General features: G+C 52.2%; 1 long non-coding RNA gene across 1 annotated transcript; it reads right to left on the bottom strand.

Annotated features, from left to right (window-relative positions):
- Window positions 1-1015: 1015 nt before the first annotated feature.
- Window positions 1016-14015, bottom strand: LOC140713556 (uncharacterized). The gene is made up of 4 exons (XR_012095668.1): window positions 13605-14015; window positions 10899-11032; window positions 10562-10793; window positions 1016-1903 (listed from the first exon to the last, which is right to left on the bottom strand). It is a non-coding gene; the product is annotated as an uncharacterized lncRNA (long non-coding RNA).
- Window positions 14016-25897: the final 11882 nt, after the last annotated feature.

The raw sequence follows: 25897 nt of genomic DNA, 5'->3' as shown, positions 1-25897 counted from the left end.
CCCTGGGCCCTTTTGATCTTTCCCTACATAAATTTGCACACCAACTTTCTGCAGGTGGCCTCCCATAGCTGCCTTGTAAGGGGAGCAACATCAAACCTCAAAGAATTTACCACCATGAAAGCCTGTCTTGCCCCAAGACCTTCCTCACCCACAAAGCATAAGCCTGGGCAGGGTTTGGAACCACATGCCCTAAGGCTCTTAAATCTGTCTATATCTCTGCTTTATAATTTTCAGAAAAATTAACTGCATTATGGGGTGGCTTATATTCAAGTCAGGGTCCATACAGCCAGTAGAGGGCAAAAATGATGAATGCCGTATGGAATCTTACGGCTTGCAAAACAGTTTCTATATCACCCCTTTGGAGCCACAGAATAACTAGTAAACTGTATGAGGCAGCTAGGGAGGGTGGATCATTTCCATTTGACAGGCTAGGAAAGGGAGGTTGCAGGGAGGCTTCTGGCTGCTTCCACTAAAAACAAAGAAGAGTCAAAAGTGAAGGAACAGTGCACTCTGTTTATTACAAAACCCACTCTGCTTAACATCTCAGGGGCTCTAGGCTTCCATTTGAATCGTCTCAACCATCCTCCACATAGAAAGTTTTTTCTCAGGGCATTTTTGGATCCAGATGATCTGAGCTAATCCCCCTGTCCCCTCACCCCCAGCCCCAAGGGGTGGGCTAGGAGTACAGCTGTGCATTTTAACGAGGGAGAAGGGAGTCTCCAGGCCGCTTTCCAAGAAATTGCTTCTAAAATCATTTGCCTCCAGCCCCAGACAAAAGCTCAGGTATGGAAGCTTGGCTGCTCCTGACCTTTTACATCCCCAGAACCAAGCTGCAGGGAGGAGGGGACGGCTGCACAAAAGGGTCTGGGGAGTGACCCGCCCTGCCTCAGCTACCTGCTGTTCGCCACAATGGGACCCGAGTCCCGGGCTGCCTCTGGAGGCAGGAGAAAAGGGCCGAGATAATGACGGGCTCAGCTACCGCTGCTCTCCTCAGAGAAAGGAGAAGAGGGAGGAGGCAAAACCTCCCGGATAATAAAGAAGTAACAAATGAGGAATAAAAGCTTATGGAAGACATCTTAACCCAGGGATGAAAAAGTGTCAACATCTGTGAGGCTTTTCTGCACCGGCAGACCCGGCCCTGATGAAAACCCTCGAAAAGCCATTCATCGGAGCAGAGGCAAAAAGGCTACACTTTTCTATGGGGTGTCGAGGGCTGGAGGAGGCCACCCTTTCCTTTTCGGATGCTGCTGAACCAAGCGCTAATGTTCATCTCCAGCTTTATTAAGGAACCGGGGCGGGAGGAGAATGGAGGGCTGGGATCTTCGTTATCCCAAAGTCTGTGAGGTGGGTGGATTTAGGAGCAAGCTAGACGTGTGCACATTGAGGTAAGGAAGAAAAGCCAGAGGAATCAGAGAGAACGCTGTTGAACAAGGGTCTCTTTTGACCGGGGCCTTTAGGAAGGACGCGACTGCAGGAAAAGTAATCCTCTTAGCACCGACTTATGTGTGTGTACAAAACAGGGAAATCAAATCTGAATGTCCTCATTGCATTTGCTAAAATACCTGATGAAAACACAAAGATTCCTTTTTCTGATCTTCACCTTTCATTCAGAAGCCGGAGAGTGGCAGATGTTTGCTTAGAAGGCTGATGTTTTAAAAATTCAAACTGGGAGTTTGGGTTGGGAGAGGAGCTGACCTACTCTCTTTCCAAGGGGTGCGGGTTGCAGAACTTTGAGTCTTTGTATCTCCCCCGCCGGGGTTTTCAACACCCTCCTGCCTTGTTGCTTTTGAGGCAGTATATGTGGTTTCACTTCTTGAGTTTGTGCTCCATGTTCACCGTTGGAATGACTCTCCGGAGGCCTCAGTGAAAGAAATCTCAAATCCTGGCCAACAAATGCAGCTTCCTGAAAAGAGTGGGGAAGCTGGTATAAAGAAATGCGCTCCCAAATTAGTGGCTGCTCTGCAGCTGGGGATCACTGTGCCCTGGCCAGGGAGCACCAGGATGGTCCTCACCCAAACCCACATACTTATACTCCATATACCCCCACACACCTACACCCAGGCATACACTACACCAACTTATCCACACATGCACATAAGAGCCCACACCACTCACCCTCATGTACACACACACCAGACACACACACACACACCACACACACACACCACACACACACACACACGTCCTTCCAGTTATAGATACACCTCCCCGGCCAGTGCACTCGACAGCACACGCATCCTCTTGCTCCCAGTCTGAACGGTCGTACTCAGTCTTATGGGCAGGCATCCTCCTTCCCCATCTCTAACACACCAGGCTTTCGATCACATGTGTCAGTTATGACTTGGCTTTAAAATGAAACAGGATGCAAGTGAGGATGAGTCAAATGTTTGGGGGATTGCCAAGGAGATTTTACCTAAGCTAAAACAGGAGGGTGCACTTTTATTTTTCCTTTCATGTGTTACAGGGCTATTTTAAATTCAAAACTATTGTTTGCTATTGGGATAGAAAAGGAACAGAAGTGGAGGAGGCAGCCGTAGAAAGGTGGATTATGGCTCCGGGTCCAGTGTGAGCTGCCCATCTGTGGGCTGGCTCTGTGGTCCTAGGCAGCCAGGGCAGGTGGTGAGATCCCAGGTCCTCAAAGTATTTAAGCAGTGGGCCAAGCATCCTCTATCATCATCAGTTGGAGGGAATTCCTGTGCAAGGTGTGCAGTGGAGCTGAACGATCTCTGATATCTTTTACAAACTTAATAATATGGAGTGCTAATTATGTGCTAGTCTCTATTCTAAGGGTCTTCAATGGATTCTCCAATTTTCCCAGCTCTATGATGTAAAATCTCTCATTATGCACACTTTGTAGGTAAGGAAACAAACCTAGAGTGGCTGGGGACAAAGGTAGTGGTGACAGAGCCCGTGGTGATTTATCTTGCACTGCAAGGCCTCTTAAGAGAACCTGGTGCTAAGTGATTTTCTGTTCCTTTCTTTCCTTGGTCAGCAGGAGAGGGTTGGGTCTGTGCCCTTCCTGGTTCATCCCCCGCTAACCTAGCACTGGTCCTCCCTATTCCTTTGGAAGAATGACAGAGCCCGGGAACATCTCTGGTTGGCTTGTCCCTGGGGAGGGTTCCATGTCCAGCTGCCAGACCCCAGAACCACTGAGGGGGTGGAACCTTGTTCCTTGCTGCAGCAGGAGGCACTCAAGTTAGAGGCCCCAGCCATGTGCTTATAGAACCCGTTTGGCAGTCACTCTACGGCTTGGGGATCATTGGGGAGAATGGCAGCCCTCCAGATTTGTGCATCCGTCTGAGAAGCACACCTCCTCAATCTGCATCCCTCATCTCCAGGCCCCCTCTACTGAGAGGAGAGCACAGCCCACCTAGACGAAGTGCAGCAGATACCTCTGGTCCTTTTCTCTTCACCATGCCTCATGTTCCAGGGATCGGGGCATCACAACCACAGACCTGGAACCTTGAGAGTCACTGGATCGAACTCCTTGTGGTGGCTCTGAAGATGTGTGTACAAATTCATTGACATTACACCTTTCAAGAGGCGGAGCTTATTATCCTCTTCTTGAGTGTGGACTAGACTTGGTGACTAGTCCACTAGAGACCAGAATATGGCAGAAATGATGGATGTCACTTGGAAATAGTCACTTGGATAATTCTGAAATTAGATGATGGAAAGGCAGTAGCTTCTGTCTTGGGTTCTCCATCTGTCTCTGTCTCTGTCTCTGTCATCACTTGCTCTGAGGAAAGCCAGTGTCCACGTCATGAGGCAGCCTGGGGGAGGCCTCTGTCGTGAGAAACAAGGATGAGCTTGGAAATGGATCTTCTGAGCCTGCCAACAGCCATGCGTGTGATCCTGGAAGCTGATCATCCCCCACTGTAACCTCGGGCTGACTGTGGCCCCCAGAGGACATCTTGACTGCAACCTCATAAGAGATCTTGTGCCAGAACTACCCAACTCAACCACTCCCAGATTCCTAACCCCGAGATGATAGATGTTTGTCGCTTTAAGCTGCTGCATTTGGGGGCCATCGTGATGCAGCAACAGGTCACTCATGCCCTCCTGTGCTATGCAGTGGGGAGAAGCGAGGGCCTGCTGGGGAAAGTCACTTTCCCAGTTTCACAAAGGACAAGTGAGTGCTTGAAATTAACTCAAATATTTTGACTTCTTGTGTAGTGCTCTTTCCACTACATCAGACTTCCTCTCACTGCCATTTCCCACAAATAAACCAGAAGAATTGAGTTTGGCAAACCTCTGCCTGCTTTTGAGCTCTGATTTTTTCTGGTATAAGCGGGATGGACATAGCAGGGGACGCAACAATGACAGAGAATTGGTGGGGACAGAGGGCCATTTAAGGGATTGTTTGACAGTATAACAACCTCCCCATCTGCCCCTCTCCCCAGGGCTCGCATTTTGGCTGATATGGGAAGTTCAACCCACACATATGAATTCTGAATTTATTACAGAACTTACCACCCAGAAATGACTGGGTGAAGTAAGTGTAATTTGCCTGTGTTTATTTTTTTTTATTATGAACTTAAGCAAAGTTTATGGAAAAAAGGAACCCGCCGATCACGAAATGTAGCTATTTACATCTCTCCAAGCTCTCTTTGGGAGCGTTCTTTGCACAGCTGTAATGACCTATGCAGACTCCATAGTGTTTGCCTTCCTCCCTCAGCAAGTGTCCTGTCGTGCCCCGGGCGGACCCTGTGCGGCTGGGAGCTCAGAGCCCACTGCGTCTGGCTCTCCAAGACCACCCTCCCGTTCACCCCGTGCCCTGCTGCTGTCCGCTCCTCCTTCTCTGACCCCTTGGCTCTGCCCCAGCTCCTCTCCCACCCAAGCCTTCTTGCCTGGCTCACTCGTTGGAGCCCAGCTGCGTGCTCAGGTGTAGCATCTTGACACTCCCTCAGCTCCATTTTGGGCTTGTCCCCGGCTCCTCATGCTGCAGAGGCAGTAGGCACACTCCTGTGCCCCTCTGAGCCATGGAGGCCTCACAGCCTCGCTGTTGATGCCGGGCCTGAGATGTCACTGCTTGTGACAATTTCACTTCCTTGGTGACTCAGGCCACCTTGGGTTCTTAGCACGTCTTCCTCTGGCCTCTCCCACCCGGCCTGAATCCCAGAAGCAGCTGACTTGCTAGAATGCGGTGCCGGGCCCTCACCCAGTCCTTCTGAATCTAGAGAAGGGGCTGGGAATCTGCACTTTTACAACCTCCCCAGGTAATGCTGGTACCCACTACAATGGGAGAATGCCGGCTCTGCTCTTGCCCCTTGTTTACAACTTGGAGCTTTTAAAAATGCCTTGATTGGCCTGGCGTTTTAGAAAATCTTGGAGAGACCGTCAAGAGCAACCCTCGATTCTCTGAACTTAAGCCCTCAGCCGGAGTGATCCTGCGCTCACCTCCATGTTCTCCCGCCTCCTTCTCTTCCCATGACCTCTTGTCACCTACGGCAGCAGCAGGTCAGAAAAAGCCAGGACATCATTCTCATTGGTCCGCTCAGCTTCCCCGGAAGCCCAGGGAGTGGTTTCTGAGGGAGGCACTGGCAATTATTGGCCAAAATGAGGGCTAGGAATTTCCGATTTGGCCTCTGAGGTTGGTTTTGTGTGTACTGTGCATGGAGGATGGATCACATGGGTGGAGGGGTGGTCTATGCCATGGGTGGTCTATGGAGGAGGCGCCTGATGGGTGTGCTTTGCAGAGTCCTCTCTTGTATCCTCCCATCCTATCATGGGGCCAGTTCCCCAGGGCTTCTAATTCAGTGTTTCGTCCCAAATAGAGGAAAACCTTCCTGACTCGCCCGGGGTTTCCAAACTATCCCTCACTCCTCAGTCGTGAGGGGCAGGACCCTACCCTGGACCTCAGAGCTGTCCACAGGATGGCTCCATAGGATGAGGGGTTCCGGATAGATGGCCTGGGAAGTCCTTTCCAGTCTGAGGCTTTGTGTTATTGACTGCAGAGAGAGGTCTCTCAGTGCCACCAAGACCCCACCCTGGCCATGACCTCCTCCCCTCCCAGGGTGGCCGAACCTACAGCGTTGTGGCGTGATCCAATCCCCTTGTGAGTGGAGACCAAAACAGGGCTCTAGTCCCAGAGTCCTGGGAAACCCACCAAGCTGAAGCATCAGTCAATCCAACACAGGGAGGCAGGTTGGAGGGACTTAGAGTGCCGTGGGCTGCAGGCATGTCTGCTGACCTCTGTGCACGCTCACACTCACGCTCCCAGTGCCCTCCTAGCGAGTTGGTGGCAGCCAAGTAGCAGCTAGCTCCTAGCTTTGTAGCTTTGCTTTGAGGCCTGGGATACCTAAATTCTCCCCAAGGCATTTCCCCTAACTGCCTGCCCCCTGAGAAAGCGCTCCAACCCTTAGAGAATCCAGGGGTGGATGCACAGTGAAAGATGTAATAGGAGTCTAAGCAAAGCCACAGAGAGGCATAGGCTGCAACCCCCAACTCTGACAGCTGTTCTTCCCTGCATGACGGACAGATACAGCCTCAGCCTGGAAATGCCCTCCTGGGTATCATCTGGTGACTTCTACCACTCAAACTTTGGGTGTTAAGGGATGTTGGTCAAGAGAGCAATTATTGTTCACAGCCCAGGATGACCTGTCATTGGTGTACTTTTCATGGGCCCATCTCCTCTCCTGCCAGTCACTGAGATTCCTTGGCTCCCTTGGCAAGCCCTAACCTGTCAGTCCTCCACACAGGCACCCCCGGAAGGAGGCTGCTTTGGGCAGAGGAACTCATCTCCTTCACCTCTACCCTCCGGCCCCATGAGTGAGACAGGCTGAAACCTCCTTAGATTCTGGGGCGTTTGGTTCAGGGGCAGGAGCTATTCCATTAGTTTGATACCGACTTCCATAGCTGGGGACTGAGACCATAAATCCCGACCCAGACACATGACAGCAATGGCCAGTGAAACAGGGTGGATGCAAAAAGTTGCCATGAATGGGAGAGAGGAGCCAGGGTGTGGGGTGGGCCGCAAAGGCTGACCTTTTTCCCTCAAACGAAAGATGATCCAAAGGTGTCACCCTCACAAACATGGTTAGGGCTGCGATAGAAAAGAAACTTCTAGTCCTCTGGTCCCTGACCCTGGGCAGGTCAAGCAATATCTCTGGGCCTCAGTTTCCCTGTTGGTAAAATGTCCAGATATACTGATTGATTGACAATAAGGGTTGTCCCACCATTTGTGTTCTATGTTTTGTATCTCCTCTAAGTTTCTAGTTTCCCAAAGGGTATGTCTGGGGGAAGGTTCGCTGAGAAGACAGAAAGCGCCGTCCTTGAAGGCAGGTGTGAGGGGAGCGTGCACAGGAGGGTATTTCCCAGGATTGGAGAGTTATTTTCTCCATTCTGAAGATGGGGAAATAGCTTCAGAGAAGCTGAGTGAGCCCAGGGCTGCAGTGTGGCTGCGCTGGGTTTTGGACTGCACTTTCTGTTGCTCTTTCTGTAGAATTGTCCCTGCCTTTCTCCTTCCAACTCCATTTGTTAGAGACCCTCCACCCTCTCAGTCCCTCACTGACCTCTCCATGTGGCCTTCCCTGGCCCCCCAAGCAGAATCGATTGCTCCCCACCATGCCCAATGGCACCTTGTCTCCCCTGCTCTTGCCCCCCTGACTTCTCCTTGGACCAGAGACAGTCTACCTGTCCCAGTGGCCTGGGAGCTCCTCGAAGGCTGGGACTTCCCCTTCTGAAGTCTTTCTCTCCTGGCCCTGCCACAAGGAATGGCACAGAGTAGGTGCTCTGGGAACGAGTGTGAAACTGAGGTTTCCCAGAGGGTCCTTCTGCTTCAACATGTGGGTTCCTCACATCTGTCACCTCCCTTTTGGCCTTAGAGGTGTGACTGTCTGTGTAACCCCCAGCCTAACCCCTAGAAGAGTCCTGTATGTTGAAGCCCACACCCCAGTGTAGGTGGGCGGCTGGGAGGGAACTCCTTCTCTTAATTATGCCTTAAAGGGTACTGTCTCCGAGGGCCTTCTAGACTAGGCAGGAGAGTGGGGATCCTAGATCCCCTGCCCCTTCCTAGAGAGAGGAGGTTGGTGAGTCCCCACCTCTAGCCCTCTGAGCTGTCATGACTGTGACCTCCCCATCTTTCCATGACCTGTTTTCACCGACAGCAACGGGAGGTCAGAAGAAGCCCATATGTCATTCTCATGGTCCATCCACCTTTTGTTAGGAGCCCAATGAGGATAAGAACCAAGTGTGGCTTACGTTTGCTCTGACTCCTAGCTCTGTGTGCGGGGCATGGAAGGGAATCAAAGAAGGATTTTTGGAGCTGAATACAATGTATTCTAAGTATTTAGCCCAGGATTGTTAGACCTAAAGGATGGCCAGACATCAGAAGGACCTTCAAGCTCAAGCAGTGAGCCCAGCCCCGTGCTGGGCATAAGACTCTATCTGAGACTCAACGATGAGATTTGTCCGAGGTCACGCGGAACTGCCTGCCGACATTCACTCTGTGGTCTGTGCCTTCTCCCTCCACAGGGAGACTGTGCACAGTGGGCCAGGTGGTTTCAGGGAGTGGCAGCCCAGGGGCAGTGGAAATAGCATAGGCTTTGAAGTCAAAAAGACCCGAGTTTGAATACGGCTCCACATCTTCCCGTGTGTTGCCTTGGCAATGACTTCGTCTTTCTGGGTTTCACTTATTTTATAAAAGGGGAATAATGTCCACCTTGAAGTTTGCTGTCATGCTTAAAAGGAGGTAATGTTTGGCCAGGGGCAGTGGCTCACACCTATAATCCCAGCACTTTGGGAGGTCCAGGCGGGTAGATCAGGTCAGGTCAGGAGTGACCTGAACTGAATTCCTGGTCCAGGTCAGGAGTTTGAGACCAGCCTGACCAACATGGCAAAACCTCATCTCTAGTAAAAATACAAAAATTAGCTGGGCGTGGTGGCACATGCCTGTATTCCCAGCTACTCCAGAGGCTGAGGCAGAAGAATCGCTTGAACCCAGGAGACAGAGGTGGCAGTGAGCCGAGACTGCGCCACTGCACTCCAGCCTGGGCGGTAATGTTTGCAGACTGCCTGAAAGCACAGTAGCTACTCAAGAAGTAGTGTAGCCCCAGGCATTCCCCTTCCCTGTTGGCGGGGACAAGGGGATACATTTTTGTCCCTGTGGGGCCTGAGGAGTTCATTCCCCTAGTGTTCCTCAGCTCTAGTTACATCCACGTGCCACCAGCTTCCCCTTCTCTGAGGTTGCCCAGGGGATAAAGGGGGATTGGCTGTGGGAGGATGGCCTTCCTTCCCTGCTGTGCTGCTGGGGCCAAGAGGGGCCACACACAAACTTGCTCAAGGTCTTCTTTGGCGGAATCCAGGTCCCTGGGCCCTCACCCGGCCAGCGGTGTGACCTGGGAAGCTTCTTCTCCTCTCTGAGCCTCAGAGTCCCCCTGGGATTTCACAGGATAACAACCTGCTTTGTCTGCAGCTTGGAGCTGTTGCAAAGATCCAGGTAAGCATTTTACACACAGCGGAGTCCTGTGCAAATGCCGGGAGTCATCACAATTTTCTTGTAAGCACCATTATTTTCTTAAGGAAACTTCAAGAAGTAAAAGAGCCATATACTATATCTTGCAAAACAAATTTTTTAGCAGCAGAAAAAAAATGGAGGAGAGGTTAAAGAGAAAAAAAAAAGGATTTGAGCCAACAGCTTCGACTCCCTTGTCAGCCAACTAGAGGAAAGAAGTGAGTAACAGAGGTTTATTTCCAAGGGAGCCTGTCTGAGCCAAGAAGAGCTGTTGCCAACCCAGCCAGGGCCTGAGGCCAAGGCCTCATGGGGGGCCAACTGCCTGTTCGCCCTTCCAGACCTCATTTCTCCTACTGCACGTTAGACCAGGGTGCTGGAGTCAGGGTGCCAGAGGGCCTCGGGGCCTGGCTTCTCCAGGCTGGATCTGCTTCTCTTCCTCCTCCACGGAAGGGCCTCGAGGGAGGGTAGGAAGGAGAAAATCCAAACCCCTTGCTGGGTGTATGTTTCTGAGGCTTAACCGGAGTCTGTCCTGTGACTGCCCAGCTCTAAATCAGGGCTGAAGGGATGGTGGCGGGGACTGGGAGGAGATTGGGGAGTGTCTGGGGAAGGGCTCGGAGCCTTTGGGGAGGATCTGGGAGGTTAGGATGGGGGCAGGAGAGGCCCCTTCTCTTGCTTTCTCTGCCTGCCGCAGAGCTGCCTCACCCACCAGGAGACTTCTGTCCCCTTTCCTGTTTCTTGCCTTTCTCAGCTGCCTCCCAGCTCAGGCTCCACAGCTGCCCCTGAAACACAGGCACAGCCCTTGGCACAGCCTTCCTTCCCCTCTTCCCCTCCTTGCCCTCCCCAGTGGGCCATCCAGGCCTGGGCTGGCTCTTGGGAGGCCCATGCACCCTGGGCTGCCTGTGGGTGATGCAGGGAGCACTGCTCTGCCTGGCTTGGGCTTCCTTGCCTTCCTCATGTTGCAGGGCGGGTGGGGACTGTGGCAGTGGGCATGCCGCCGAGTTGGGAAGTCCTGAAAGCTGCCCAAAACCCAGTTAGAAAGGAACGAGGGGGCGGACTTGGCCAGAACCCTTGCCGGGCAGCCGCCATCAGCAGCCACTGAAACCTTACCTGGCCCAGCTTGCGGCTCTGACTGATGAACGGGAGGCCAGCCAGGAAGGCGCTTCCTCCTGCCAGATGCTCCGTGAGCACTGGCCAGTGGCTGTGACTGACGCGTCATTCCTTTTCACCAAGTGTTAAAAGACGAAGGAAGCTGGTGGAAAGAGCTGGCTCCAGGACAGGAGGGCAGATGGCAGGCTGGGCACGTGCTTCTTCCTTGGCCTGGTGTGGTCACACCGCTCACCTACGCTTGGAGAGAAAAGGTCAGAGTCAGCCCTAGAGTCAGTCCCTCCAGTCCTCTTATTTTACAGACTGGGAAACTGAGGCCTGGCAAGGGGAAGGGACTCACCCAGTGACTTCACAGCTCTCAGCCCTGCGCCATTTCTCTCGTCCTCTGCTGCCTCTCACTGAACCAAGCAAGCCCAGACTGCCCAAAGGATCAATGGATCAAAGGTCTGAAAAATTAGCTGATTGGAGCCAGGCCTGCATTTCTCAAAGAAAAAAAATATTTCATCATCAGCTACACTTCCCAGTTCCCAAGGGTCTCCTCCTTTCCCTCCCTTCCCTCCCTCCCTCCCCTTTCTTTTTTCTTTTCTTTTCTTTTTGAGACAGTCTCACTCTGTCACCCAGGCTGGAGAGCAATGGCAAGATCTCGGCTCACTGCAACCTCTGACTCCCACGTTCAAGGGATTCTCGTGCCTCAGTCTCCACAGTAGCTGGGATCACAGGCACCTGCCACCACACCCAGCTAATTTTTTTTTGTATTTTTAGTAGACACGGGGTTTCACCATGTTGGCCAGGCTGGTCTCTAACTCCTGACCTCAAGTGATCTGCCCACCTCAGCCTCCCAAAGTGCTGGGATTACAGGCGTGAGCCACTGCACCCGGCCAGACCATTCCTTTCTAAGGCATGAGTCAGGATGCACATTTCTTGGAAAGGATTTTCTTATTCCAGTTAATTTCCAGATGCTGAAATTTTAGGTAAAATAATAAGGGGCAAGTTTTCGAGTGAGTGTTTGAATGAGTGTGTGTGTGAGATCACGTGTGTGTGTGTGATCACACGTGTGTGTGTGTGAGATATCACACATGTGTGTGCTCAGACTCACTCCGGGTGGGAATCTTTTGGGTCAGAAAGGGACTTCATGGGCCTCCACTTTCAGGATGAGCTGGCTGTTCTGGCTTCTCAGCCTCCTCCTCTCCCTGTAGCTGAATGAACGTGTTCTCCAGAACCTCTGTTTTCCTGGCAGCATCTCCAGTGGGGAGCAGAAAGAGGAGTGGAGTCGGGAAGAGCGGGGGAGGGGTCTGAGAGGGCATTTGAAATGGAGGCTTCATGTGGTGGAAGGGGCAAGTGGGAAGACCATGGTGGTGTTACTATTATTGCAGTTGCCAACGCCGCCCCCCCCACCCCCACCCCACCCCTGCCACTCTGCTGCGGCCCTTGTCATTTATGACTTATTCTGCAACAACCTCCAGACTGGGGTCCACACCCACAGCCCTTCAGTCCCAGGTTCCCTGGACTCCCCTTGCTAGCATGATCTTGCGCCTAACAGATATTTCAGCCTTGTCTTTCTCCGCCCTCTTGGCTTTTTGTTGCGATAGAACACTAACCATTCTGCAAACCTTCTCCCGGCCTCCCGGCCTCCGTGTTTCCCCTGCCAGCCTCTGCAGCCTTGGCTCGGCTCATGCTGTCCACTTCCTCCCTCCTTTTCCGGTCACAAGAATCTCCTTTCAGTCCTTGGGCCGAACGAGCTCATGCCCACCTCTGCCCCGCACAGTGGAAGATGTAATAGGAGCCTGGTGTTTCTCTGCCTGATGCCCCTTCCCACTGATGACCACCCTCACCTCGTCCTGCCTAGCTCCCACCTCTCCCGTGCAGCTGAACTTCCCGTCTGCTCCCTTAGCTCCCTGCCACTCTCTCCTTTCATCTGCATGCCTCCCTTCACAGAATGTAAAACTGAAGTTTGAAATTGTCAGTAATTTCTCCTTCTTCACATGACAATGAACTCCTTGAGGGCAAGGCTAGTCCTCATTTACTGTAGGCCTACCAGTATTTAGCCTTTAGCAAGCACTTAATAAAACATCTCTTGAGTAAAAATGATCTCTGGCCTGAGAGTCCCTAAGAGGCAGGACCCACCTTTGCATCGCCAGGCTGTCCTCCACAGTACCCATCTCATAGGCTGTCCATAAATGCTTAGTAAACCCAATTTCAGTGAAGCCACGAATGGGAGAGTCATCGACAGTGTTTTCTACTGCTAAACGCCTCCCTGCTTGCAAAACACTTCCAGGCTGTCATCGGTAGCAACCATTCGTGGTTTTCAAAGGTGAAAAGCAATTTGCCACAAGCAGAGAATGACAAATACGCAGGATGGAAGAAGAAGAAGGGAGGGAAGCAATTATGGGAGGCGGGAGGGAGGAGAGAGCAGGCTGCGAACCCTCTCTCTTGAGGGAGAAGGAAAACAAAGAAAGGTACTTCTCAGAAAATCCCATTTGCTCTTTAAGGAACCAGGAAACCACTTTTGTCCTCTTTTCCCTGCGAAGTCTCAGGTTCTGTGAGCACAAAGCCTGGAGGTGCCAGCAGGGACCTTGTGAGTCACCAGAGGGAGAACCTTGCATGATTCAAAGTGTAAGTTGAACAGTATCTCCACCAGTATTCATAATCCTCAGGCACTCTGGGCTTTTGCAGTTAAACACGAAATTCTCTCTTTTGGTCATTCAACTCTATTTGTTGAGCCCCTACTGGTGCCTGCTCTCCTGGTGCTTAAATTTTCAGGTAAGGAGACAGATGAGACACACACGGAAACAAACAAGGAGACATCAGAGAGTGCTTTACAGAAAATTAGCATGAGGCAGTGATGCAGAGAGAGCACCGTCAGGAAAGGCCTCCTGGAGGAGGCAACATCTGAGCAGAGGTGGGGAAGCTCTGAGGAGCCGGCTGCAGAGATGGGAAGAGCATCCCAGGCAGAGGGCACAGCACTAGCTCCAAGGTCTGAAGAGGGAGGAGAGGGAGAACCATGGCAGGTGGGTCCCAGAGACAGCAGGTATCAGATTGGGCTTACCTCCTCCAACCTGTCATTCAGGCGGCATGGAGCTTGGGGAAAAGAGAACGGGGACTCTGGAGATGTGGCTGTAGATCTAGTTCTGCCACTGATTTGCTCCAGGACAGGCCTTGGGCATGATGCTCTCCTGCTCTTGTTTTCCGGGTCCTCTGAGATACTGTCCTTCACTTCTTCCGGGTGACCTCTGAGCGCGTGCGCCCCTCCCGCGTACATCCACCATGGTTCAGATGAAAACAGGATGAGATGTAACTTGGTCTGACGACATTACTTTGCCTGAAGGAGCCCAGCATCCTGTCATTTAGAGCTGCATTTTCCTGGGGGCCTGGGCTGGGCCCCCTTTTAAGATGAAGGCCGCCCCTCCACCCTCCTGGTGCCTGGCTGCTGATTTTCCTCACACCTGCAGCCGGTGCACAGCTGCCGCCTGCTGGCCTAGCTCCAGGCTGAGGGGGCGGCTGGATAGGCAGGAAGCCCACGCAGCCTTGCAGTTCCAGCCTCAAGAGTGGACGGCAACCTCCTTAGGCACGGGCCACGGCCTGGCGCCTTCCTCCCCTCCTGCCTCGGGCAGCTAGGGTTTGGATTTTGGCCGGTGAATGCCACGCACCAAACTCGTGTGTGGCAGCTGGGAGACCACCCGCCCTGAGCCATCGGCCCACCGCATTTTAGGGTGGGTTGTTTTCGTGCGCGGACTTGTTTTTCCTGGCACTGCAAAGGCCACATGTGAACTTCGTGGCAGTCAGTGTGAGGCGCCTCCGTGGGCTCTTACACAGAGAGAGTAAAGAGATGCTTTTTTTTTTTTTTTTTTTTTTTTTTTTTTTTTTGCATACGCAGAAAGTTATGTGGGAACAGAACCATTTATAACCCATTAAACTGCCTGTCCTGATGGACGCCCAGGCCGCTCCTACATGTGGATAATGTGTACAATATGTGTAGCGCTTGGGGAGGCACCAGCAGCGTGCTCTGGCCAAGCTCTTATGTTCTAAATAACCCTCTTAGGCAGCCCTTGCTAATTAATAACAGGGATAACCTCACAGCCCGCGGTGAATAGAGAAGCCTGGAATCTTCAGGAAGTGGGAGGATCCTCTGATATCCTTAACTCGTAATCTCCTTTCCGGAATCACCTCCCCACCACCGTGTGTGTACCGTCTAGCACGGACACTTCTAGTGACCGGAGGTGTGCTGGCCAAGGACTCAGTCCGTCCTCTGTTGGAAAGTTCCCATAGCAGTCAAACTCTGCCCTCCACAGATGTTTGCTCTAGAGCCCTCATCAGACCCTTTGGGGTCAGATCGAGTTCAATCCCTTCTTATAGGACTGCCCTTGGCTGTTGGAAGATAGTTCTCACCATCGGGGTTGAACCATCTGACATGGTTTTCCTGCGCCTGGTTTTGACCCCCTTCCCCATTCTGTCCTGGAAACATGGTTCCCTCGGTTTGCTCTGAGTAGCCCAGAGGGAGAGCGGGACAGGAGAGTGCCTTGCGTCCTCTGAGAGGTGGGCAGGTCTCTCCATTAAGTAAGAGAATGAGAGGTGAGCTCCAGGCCCCCTGCAGTTCCCTCCTGGGGCTCTGCTCGGGGTTACCCACTTGTCCTGCCCTCAGGTGGGCAGACACCAACTCTGTCAATCACAACTGGCCTGGCCGGGCTGCTCGCTGGGCCTCCAGGGATGCCTGAGGACAGCTCCAATCTGCGGGCCGGTGACTTACACCCTCCCTGGTCTTCATTTCTCCTCATATGTGAAATTGAATTATGAAACCAGGTCAATAAGATTTTATAAAACTCTTGCTTTAATAGTAGGGAGAGGATGGGCATGGTGACTCATGCCTGTAATCCCAGCACTTTAGGAGGCCGAGGCGGGCAGATACCTGAGGTCAGGAGTTTGAGACCAGCCTGGCCAACATGGTGAAACCATGTCTTTACAAAAATACAAAAAATTAGCCCGGCATGATGGTGGGTGCCTGTAATCCCAGCTACTCGGGAGGCTGAGGCAGGAGAATCATTTGAACTCGGGAGGGGGAGGTTGCAGTGATCCAAGATCACACCATTGCACTCCAGCCTGGGAGACAAAGTGAGACTCTTCTCAAAAAAAAAAAAAAAGTAGGGAGAAGTTTTCATGGGAGTATCATGCCTTGGGTACTCTCACAGTTGCCTGACACCCTAAGACTGAGCAACTAGGCAGGTGCACAGCGGAGGTTACTGCCCCACGGCACAGCTGAGGAAACAGGCTCAAGGGATGAAATGACGCACCATTGTCCCACAGGTGGATGGCAGCACTGCCCAGGAACTGGACCCCAGTGCTGTTTTGAGGCCAAATCAGTGCTTTTCCCATGCCCTTGGGCAGCTCAGCCTCACTAGGGGGGAAGGATGAGACATGCTTAGGGTGTACCCACCAAAAGCTGCCTCGGTGTGTCCTGGGGCACACGCTGGCATGGCTCAGAGCTCAGGCTGCGTGCCCGCACCCCTCGATGCTGTACTGTTTAGTTTATGAAGCCGCGGGCAAGGCAGAGAGTGTAGTGTGAGGGCCCTCCTGCTGTAGCTCTCTGGCTTGGATACCAGAGATGGGGTGTGCCCACCCACCCTGGGCCTGGAGGGGGCCGAGCCAGAGCGGCGGGTGCCTGCTCGGCCACAATCCTCAGTGCCCGGAAGCCCGAGGGCACGAGGACTGGCTGCCTTCCCAGAAAGCACAGATCACTGTCTGCCTGTTCTGTCCTTGAGCTCAGGCCCAGCTCTGTCCCATGACAGGATCCGGGCAGCGGGTGGCGGGTGGCAGGCCCTCCCCTCTATCCCAGGGAAGACAGCAGGCTCCGAGGCCTGGGAGAGCCTCCAAGCCAAGGTCTCCAAGCCAGGCCTCTGGGGCCTGTCCCCAGGACTTGGGGCTCCCCGGGGGCCACTTGTGGCTGCATTCAGTGCGGGAGGCCGGTCTCCGGAGAGCCCAAAGGAAGGACTTTGTTTTCAGGAAGAAGACAGGGCAAGCGCCACCTCCCCCTCCTTAATGAGTGACTGGCTCCAAAACGGCTTCTTTCCAATGGGTCTTTGCCAGGGCAGGGGTGACAGAGTCTGCTCTCAAGGCGGGCAGCCTGAAGACCTCTGTGGGTTCTGTTGACAGGGCTGGAGCCGTGCCTCACCACCGCCACCCAAGCATCTGAGCTGCCCTGGGCCTCTGCACAGCTTGTCTTTGATGGAGGTAGCTCCAGGACGAGATTTGCTGAACCCCGGATCCGACCACGAAGCACAGAATGCCCTTTCCTCCGGTAGAGCAGCGGGGTCAGGCCTGCGGTTGGAAGGGAAGGCTGATCCTGAGATGGGTGGAGCTTGAAGAAGCAGGATGATCTGGCAGGAAAGGACATTTTTAATCAGGCACCCTGGGGCACTCGGCTCTAGTGACCCAGGGCAAAGAAATGAAGCAGTCCTCTTGTCAAGGTGGGGCCAGGCTTGTGTGAGGGGTGGTGACGGAAAGGGGTGGGCAATGGGTGAGTAGGTGGCCATTTCTTCCTCTATGCCAGTTTTCGAAGTGGTGTCCTGGGCCCGGCGCGGTGGCTCACGCCTGTAATCCCAGCACTTTGGGAGGCTGAGGTGGGTGGATCATCTGAGGTCAGGAGTTCGAGACCACCCTGGCCAACATGGTGAAACCGCGTCTCTACTAAAAATACAAAAAATTAGCCAGGCGTGGTGGTGGGTGCCTGTCATCCCAGCTACTCGGGAGTCTGAAGCAGGAGAATCACTTGAACCCCGGAGGCGGAGCTTGCCGTGAGCCGAGATCACTCTATGGCGCTCCAGCCTGACCTACAAGAGTGAAGCTCCGTCTCAACAAAACAAAACAAAAATAAAAACAAAAACAAAGTGGTTCCCCGGAAGAAACCCACAAGAAGTCAAATGAAAGGCCCTGCTTCCAGTCCCAGCCCTGCCATAGCCTCACAGCCAGAGATGGACTCAATGCTCTTATCTGTGAAATGGGCGTTAGAACTGTGCCTCCTGAAAAATCACCAAGTGACTGGGGGAACTGGATGTGGGAGGGCTTTTTCTGCTGTTGGGGGCTTTAGGATGAGATGGAGGTGTGATCCTCTAGCAGGCCTGGTGGAGGCGCTCTGTCCTGGTGCCAGGAAGAGCTTCCTTCCCCACTAGGAGGAGCAGTCGGCACTGCCAGGGATGGATTCTCAGTGTGGCTGGACAGGAGGGCAAAGTTGGCCCGTGCTTCTCCTCTTCCCGCCCTCCCCCATCCCAGCAAGACCTTCCCCCTCTCCCGGCGCTGGCAGAATTTCAGAGGGCCTGGCTGCCAGGAAGGGTGGGGCTGCCAGACACGGCCGAGCCGCAGGGTGACCCGGCCAGTCCCGGAAACTCTCCAAACCTTGGACCTCAGCCGCACATCCGGCAATGCTGAGGGGTGGTGGCAGGGCCCGCTGGGGGACTGAGGGCGTGTGGGATGCTGCTAAGGTCAGGTCACTGGAGATTTCCAATATGAGAAAAGAAGAGCTGCGTTTTATCCTGTGTGAGGGTCAGAAGGCTTCTCTGGGTTGACAGAAGTAGTGAGGTGGTCTTCCCAAATGCTTTCCTACTCCCAGATGCTACCATAGGACCGAACGTGTATCCTAGACTCATTAATTCAACAAGAAACAGCCCAAACTTGTTGAAGAGTGTTCACTACGTGCTAAGCTTGTTACTTACACAAATCTTTCAAGAACTCAATGTGATGAAAACATTATGCCCATTTCATAGATGAGAAAACAGAGAACCTTTCAAGAACTCAACGAGATGAGATTATGATGATGCCCATTTCATAGATGAGAAAACTGAGGCTGGGGGACAAGAATCACTTGCCCGAGGTCATGTAAACACTGATTGTAGGAGTAAACACCAGGCAGGTTTGGGTAATTCCAGACTTAATGTCCTTCACTTTCCTGGAAGGCAGGACCCATAGTTTACTCAACCCTGCAGAATGCGTAGGAGCCAGTGAAGATGTACTGAAGGGGGCCTGCTGCATTTTTAGGGGCCTGACTCTCTCCCATTATAGACTGATGAAATGACATGAAATACGTGCCAGAACTTAGCTCAGGGGCTGGCATGTAGCAGAAGCCCAGGTGCAGCTTCCCTCCCTCCTACCTGGTGCATCTGTGCTTCTGAATAACACTGTCAGCCTCTCCTTGGGTCCCTGTTGCGGTAAAGCTATTAAAAATCCTAGTCAGGGCTGGGCGCGGTGGAAGGCCGAGGTGGGTGGATCACCTGAGGTCAGGAGTTCGAGACCAGCCTGGCCAACATGGCGAAACCCCGTCTCTACCAAAAATACAAAAATCAGCTGATCATGGTGGTGCGTGCTTGTAATCCCAGCCACTTGGGAGGCTGAGGCAGGAGAATCACTTGAACCTGGGGGTTGGAGGTTGCAGTGAGGTTGAGTGCCACTGCACTCCAGCCTGGGCAACAGAGCAAGACTCCCATGTAAAAAAAAAAAAAAAGGAGAGAAAGAAGTCCCAGTCAGACCCCATCAGCCTGAGGGAGCGAGAGGCCTTAGGGGTGCGTGGGGGAGGAGAAGGTAGAGTCTGTGGCTCTCTCCCCTGCATCCCGGATGGCCTGGGTTTGGGAGTGGAGAGGAAAGACACCTGCTTCCTTTGCTGAGGAAGCCCCTCCTGTCCTGCCTTGATGGAGGTGACTCGGACCTGGCCCCTCCTCTCCTGCCTTGATGGAGGTGACGCGGGCCTGGAAGCTTGGCCTGCTCAAAGCCCTGACAGGCTGAGTCACACGGTCTGGCCCACGGACGTGAGAGGCACCGACACTGTGTCACAGCGTCGGAGGAGGCCAGGCCTGGTGGGGCCTCATGCAGCTGAGCGTGAGAGGAAAGGCGCCTGTGGGAGGAGAGCTGGGGCCGGCTCCAGGCCCCCTGGTCCCCACACAGAGCCAAAGCTGCACTTGGGCGGCCTCTGCACGCACAGGCCAATACAGACCTGATCTTCCCTCCTGGAACCTCCTTCCTGGCCCTGCCTCTCTGACCCTCGGTGTGGTGGTCAAGACTGAACTGTCCCATACTTCTGTCATTTTAACCCTCTCTGGGCTGGGCCTCAACAAACTCACTCTGACACGGAGACAGACAGAGTCCAGGTAGAAAACATAATTCGTTCTGGAGACCTGAATAGAGGGAAACTGCTTGGAAAGACATTGAAAGAGGAAAGCACAAACACGGGGAAAGGTGACCTAGAGGGCACAGGACAGGGAGGCACCGTTTCTGGGCTGCGGACGGAGAGGAGGTGGTGCTTCCAGAACCCGGCGAGAGCTAAAACCGCGGACAAGATTCCCTGGCAGGGCTGGGCCCAAAGGCGGAGCAGTCAAAGGCAGAGAGCTTCCTCCCTCTTCCTCCTCCCAGTCTCCTGGCAGTGGGAGATGGGGACCTTGGCAAATGCAGCTTGCAGGGATAGGTCCCCTGTGATGAAAAGAGAGTAGAGGGAGGGTAGGGCATGGATCTGAGGCCAAACAAGCACCGGAGCGACCTAATCGTCAGCTGGTCAGACCTTCACAAAAGACCTGAGGCAGGAGAATTGCTTGAACCCGGGGGCGGAGGTTGCAGTGAGATAAAATCGCACCGCTTCACTCCAGCCTGGGTAACAGAGTGAGACTCCAGTCCCTGCCCCCCACCTAAAAAATAGGAAAGAAAAGGAAAAAAGTCCCAGGAGAAAGAAAGAAAGAAAGAAAGAAAGACATCGCATCCCTTCATCCAACGGGGCGATCAGAGGACTAGCCTGTGAAAAGTAAACTTGCCTCTGGAGATATTCCCAGATCCTCTATTGGTGATTGCAATTTGTGGTAACATCCAAACATTTTCTCTGTCCGGAGTGAGGCAGGGAAAGAGGCTAATTTTTGGAGAATTATCTGTTTTCTGTGCATTTCTCAAAAGATAGGGGGAACTTCTGCTACTTAAACACCAGGTGTTCTGTTAGGCCATAGCGTCTGTCTTCAAGGATGAAGAACCTGTGACCAGCAGTGAGACAGACTGACAGGCATGGGAAGAGCGGGTGCTGGACCTTGAACCCAGAGCCTGAGGATGTCCCAGCTCGACTGTTCACTTGTCTTGGAGCCTCGGGCTCTGCATCTTTCAAAGGGGACTCTGTGTTTTTCAGGGTTCCAGAGAAGTGAACGACAAGATGGAAGCCAGGGAGGCCGTGGATGGAGAGTGCTCTGATAGAAGGCTTCTGCCTGGAAGCATGCACTCTCCGAGGGCAGCTGCTCGGCTGTGTTTTGCAGCTAATATCACAACATCCTTTGCAGAGGGCACCTATAATCCTCACCTCATAACAATGGAAACGGAGACAGCTGGATTCAAGAGTCCAACCTCTCCCTTAAAGGAAGAATTTGCTCTGCAAAATACTCAAACTCTTGTCCTCCCTCCATCTTTATCTTCTATCCCCTTCCCGCTTTTCCTTCCTCCCTTCCTGCCACACGTACTTCGGTGCACTGACTGTTTGTCAGGCGCTGCGCTGGGTGCTGTGTCTGCAGCAGTGAATGGAGACAGATGTGGGGTGCTCCCCTCATGGAGTTTACAGTCTAGCACTTCATAGTTTCTGCAAGCAATCTCTGTTGAAATACCCCTGGTAACAGGATGCTCACTACCTTCTGGGACAGCCTATTTTGTGGGTTAGTTTTTCCTTATTTAAACTCTGTCTCTCTGTTATGCTTATTCAGATCCCTGGAGTTATATAGCATAAGTCTGACTCCATTTTCTATGTCACAGCCCTTGAAGCATGGGAAAATAAACACATTATACCCAGCAAGTATTCTCACTCTCCAAGTTGCACTTGTGAAAGGGAAGCTCCGTGAAGTTAAATTTCGTGAGGTCCTGATAGCCCAGGGCAGGCTCTTATCTGTGTGCCTGAGCTCTGCTCCTGGTGCACCTGAGGCCAAGGGAAGCTCTGGGGTAGAGACTCGTGAGGGGACACCGGCGGAGGTTCGCAGGTGGTGAGGGAGGCGGACTTCAGTAGAGCGAAGGGGTCCATCAGTCTGGAAGGTGGGGTGTATGTAAGGCAGGCTCTGGCCATCTGCCCAGGACAAGCCTGAGCTCCAGCGTTTCTGCTGTGATTCACAGCTTCCTCTCTTCCCAAAGGAATCCCCTTTATAGCTCTCTCAGCCTGACCTCAGCGTCCCTGTGAATGTCAACGGACAGCTGCGCAGAGTGCAGCCGCGGCGGCAGCTCTGCCGGGTGCCAGCTGGACGTGCTTGGCGGCCAGGCCCTGGGAGCCACCTCTCGGGATGTCAGAGGAGAGCTGCAGGCCGCCCTTCCGTCAGCAGGAAGCCCAGCCACAAACACTTGGACAGGAACCCGCGTGCTGGCCAGCTGAGCAAGCTCTGGTTTCTCCTGCGTCTGAGGGTTTGGCCCAGGGCAGAGGAAGGCGAGCCAGGTGCTGCGGGCTGCACTGCCGGGGCCACGGACTCCCCCTTGGGCTGGGAATGTGGGTTCAAGGGTGTGAGCGGAAAAGCATCATCCAGGCTGGGGCAGAAGGAGGTGCTTCCTGGAGGAAGGGCGAGGGAGCACGGAACACAGCGTTTACCAGTGCAAGGCCAGCTGGCTGAGGATACGCAAAGACCCCTTTGTGATGGCGTCAGACAAAATGTGTTCCTTGGGCCAGTCCTCCAGCACAAACCCCGGGGAGCACACACTGCAGTCCTCTGGCACAGACCCTGAGGAGCACATGCTGCAGTCCCATGGGGTGGACGTCCACACATGCCCAGCTTAAGGACAACTCCTCTCCAGGGAGGCCACTTTCGAAACTTACCAAGCCTCATTGAATGAATTTATTTAAAATAGTATGTGTTCAGCCAGGGACAAAGGCAGCTTTCCATCCAGGGCTGACATTTTTTCTTTTAAGTTCTTTTTTTTTGAGACAGAATCTCGCTCTGTCGCCCAGGCTGGAGTGCAGTGGCGCAATCTCGGCACACTGCAACTTCTGACTCCCAGGTTCCAGCGATTCTCCTGCCTCAGCCTCCTGAGTAGCTGGGATTACAGGCACATGCCACCATGCCCAGCTAATTTTTGTATTTTCAGTAGAGACAAGGTTTCACCGTGTTTACCAGGATGGTCTCAATCTCCTGACCTCTTGATCTGCCCACCTCAGCATCCTAAAGTACTGGGATTATAGGCGTGAGCCACCGCACCCGGCCTTTGCTTGTAGGTTCTGTGCATGATTATCTTCGAGGCCGTGAACACCCTCCAGGTTTGCAGACAGCTTAAACTTTTCACAAGTCATTCAGGTATTTTTTTCCCTCACATTTGCTTCTCACAGCCTGCTAGGCCAGTGAGAGACGGCTGGTGTCAGGGGACAAGGAGGTAAGCGGGTTGGCTCAAGGTCACATAGCTGAGTGGCGGCAGAGTACCGCCCACCACAATGACTTCTGCTCCTCTGGAAAGAGAACTGAATGACTGCTTCCCGAGCATCTGAGCATCCTCCATCTTATTCTGGCTCGTGCGCAGGCCCGCCTGGGGGATGCGCTCCGGACTGGAGTCTGCTGCTAACATCCCATTCATTTGTCAAAGCCCAGTCTGAAGACCTCCTCCTGAGTACATCCTGCCTGTGGCTTTAGTCACTCTCCTTGGCTTGGTCACAGCTCTTTATTTGTGCCTTTTTAATAATCTACATTTTATTGTATTCCATGGCCTCTGTGGTTCTGATTCTAGACCTGGAATCGGCAGTTTTTAAAATAAAGGGATAGATAAATACTTTAAGCTTTGTGGGACATTATGATCTCTGTGGCATCTACTCAACTTTGCCATTGTGGTACAGAAGTGGCCATAGATGATATGTAAATGAATGAACATGGCTGTGATTCCGATAAAACTTTATTCACAAAAACTGGTAATGAGCCAGAATTGGCCCCCAGGTCTTTGTTTGCTGACCACTGCTTTAGAACTCCTTGAAGGCCAAAACTGTTATTTTTGCTTATGTAACCACAAGCATTATCTCTACCCCAACACCCATGTCAGGTTGACCACATTTATATTTTGTATATATATTAGTACATATACCCTTCTAGTTCCTGTATATTAATAGGAGTTCAGTGTTAATTCAATGAATGAATGAATGAGTTTTGCAAATAATACCATTATAGAACTGGTTAGGCTTCAATTCTGACCTTTGCCTGTGGTGATATAATGTGGTGAGTGCAGTCTCATAGAAGGGAATGCGTAGGCCTGGTTTAAGCACCAATTCTGCTACTTCTAGCTGTGAAAACTTGGGCATGTAACTGGCTCTTTCAGTCTTAGCTCTCAGTTTGCCCCTTTGAAATATGCAGTGATACCTCACTCAAAGGGCTGTTATAGGATAAACAGAGAGTGGAAAGCTTGGGCACCAGGGCTGGGCACATAGTAGGTGCTGATGAGATGGTGGGAATTGCTACCTGGAAGAATGCATTGTTACTACTGAAAGCCACTTGTGCTGAGGGTCAAGTTCCAGGTTGGGCCTCAGCATCCCTTTGCCCTGTGACATATAAAGATACTGTGGGAATAAGTGGAAAGATATCCCTTAATCTGGAAAAAGGAGGCTCCTATAAACCCAAGCAGTCTTGTAGAAGTGTCTCCTCCATTGCCACTCTTGTAGGCACCTAAACACACTGTCCAAAATGACCTCTTCCTCTCCACCCTCCACCTCTGAAACTGCTCTTTCTTCTCCATCTCCCAAGGTCTCAAGCCAGAAACCTGATGTCCTCTGCATCGGGATTTCTCCCTCCACCTCAGGACCAGCAACCATCAAAGTAGCCGAGCAGCTCCATGATCCTGCCTGCTCTGAGTTTTGCATCTGTGGGCTTGCAGTAGCTGCTTCTTCTGGCTCTCTATGCCATCCATTTATCCACTTTGCCATTTGATTTATGTTTCAAGAAACAAATCTGATCCTGTCCTGCTCAGCCTCTATAATCATCAATGGCTCCCCACTCGCAGTGGGCCAATGTCCAGTTTCATGGCCAGAGCCTTATCCACTGGTCTTTCCAGCATCATCCTTTGGCATTCTTTGCTTGGCACATGTTTTTTAGCCTCGCAGATGGATCTCACTATATACATTCTTATCTCTTGCACTTTAATGCCAGTTATGTCTTGTCTCCCTGCCAGAATTTCCATCTTCTCCAAGATATCACAAATCAGTCATTCAATGTATCTCGTGACCCCAGAGTTTTTAAACACGTTGTTTAGAGGCATGTTACTCAGTTCTGTTTGGAATTCGGCTCTGAAAATCTGCACCAATGGTATACTTTGAGAAAAGTTTTTTTTTTTTTTTCCCCCAACTAAAAGGAAACTTAGGTTTCAGATGCCTTCTGATAAAAAGCTTCCTTGATCATAAATACCCAGGCAATGGGCTCATGGCAAACATGAGGCTTCCAGCCCGGAAGGGTAATGGCATGGCAAGTAAGGATGCTGTATTGGAGTTAAGTGGCCTCTTCTGGATTTCCTCTTGTGTCACAGAACAGAGCCTTGCAGCCCCAGGACCCTCCAGTGGAAGCTGGCATTCGCTGGCGTGTCAGTGTGGGGCCACTCATGAAACAAACAGACCCACAGCTGATTTTTGGCCTCTGCGACTTCAAAGCCCTCAGCCCAGTGAGTTTGGAATGAAGAATAAGGCCTCCAGGCTACAGGAAGGGTGAAAAGTCACATTGGTGTCCTTTTTGTCCTCCTGTGGCACGTGATAATAACTCTCATTGCCCTTGAAAAGGTCGCAAGTGCAAACACCTAGGGTTGGTCCATCCGGGTCTCTCCCTTTGCTTCTCTCTACCCCCACCCCCAGCCCTGCCAGTAGTCCAGCCTGCCCTGTCCGGGTTCACTGAAATCCTACCGGCTCCTCTTGTTCTCCTGAGAATGGGAGACGAGGACACGGGGCTCTGCACAGTGTTGACTGGACTTTTACCCCCACCTGTTTGCATTCCAAAGTTAATTAATCAAGTCCTTTGTTTTTCAAAGCTTTTTTTTTTTTTTTCTTTAGAAAAGCAATGCATAAAGGTGTAATTCTTCTCAGAGGTCAGCAGGGCTGAAAACTTGAGCAAATGAAATGAAATGTTTTTCTTAAAAAGTAGAAAAAGACACTTGTTTTTGCTTAAAGTCTGCCACTCCTAACCTCTCTGATACAAAATTCCTATTCAGTTTAAGAGCAGTGAAGTGTAATGGACACAGAATGAAATGGAAAATTTCCTCTTAGTTGGGGAAGGAAATTAGCTCATCTCTATCTTATAAGATGCTGCCTTTGATACTAACTCACTTACATAATGTTCTAGGGCTGGTAAGAAAGTCATTGCTGGATTAAATTTGTACAGTGTTTTGCATTGTTAGTAAGAAAGTACTGTTGGA

Source organism: Chlorocebus sabaeus, chromosome 15, assembly GCF_047675955.1.
Source record: "Chlorocebus sabaeus isolate Y175 chromosome 15, mChlSab1.0.hap1, whole genome shotgun sequence".
Lineage (NCBI taxonomy): Eukaryota > Metazoa > Chordata > Mammalia > Primates > Cercopithecidae > Chlorocebus > Chlorocebus sabaeus.
This window is presented reverse-complemented; position numbering and strand designations above follow the sequence as displayed.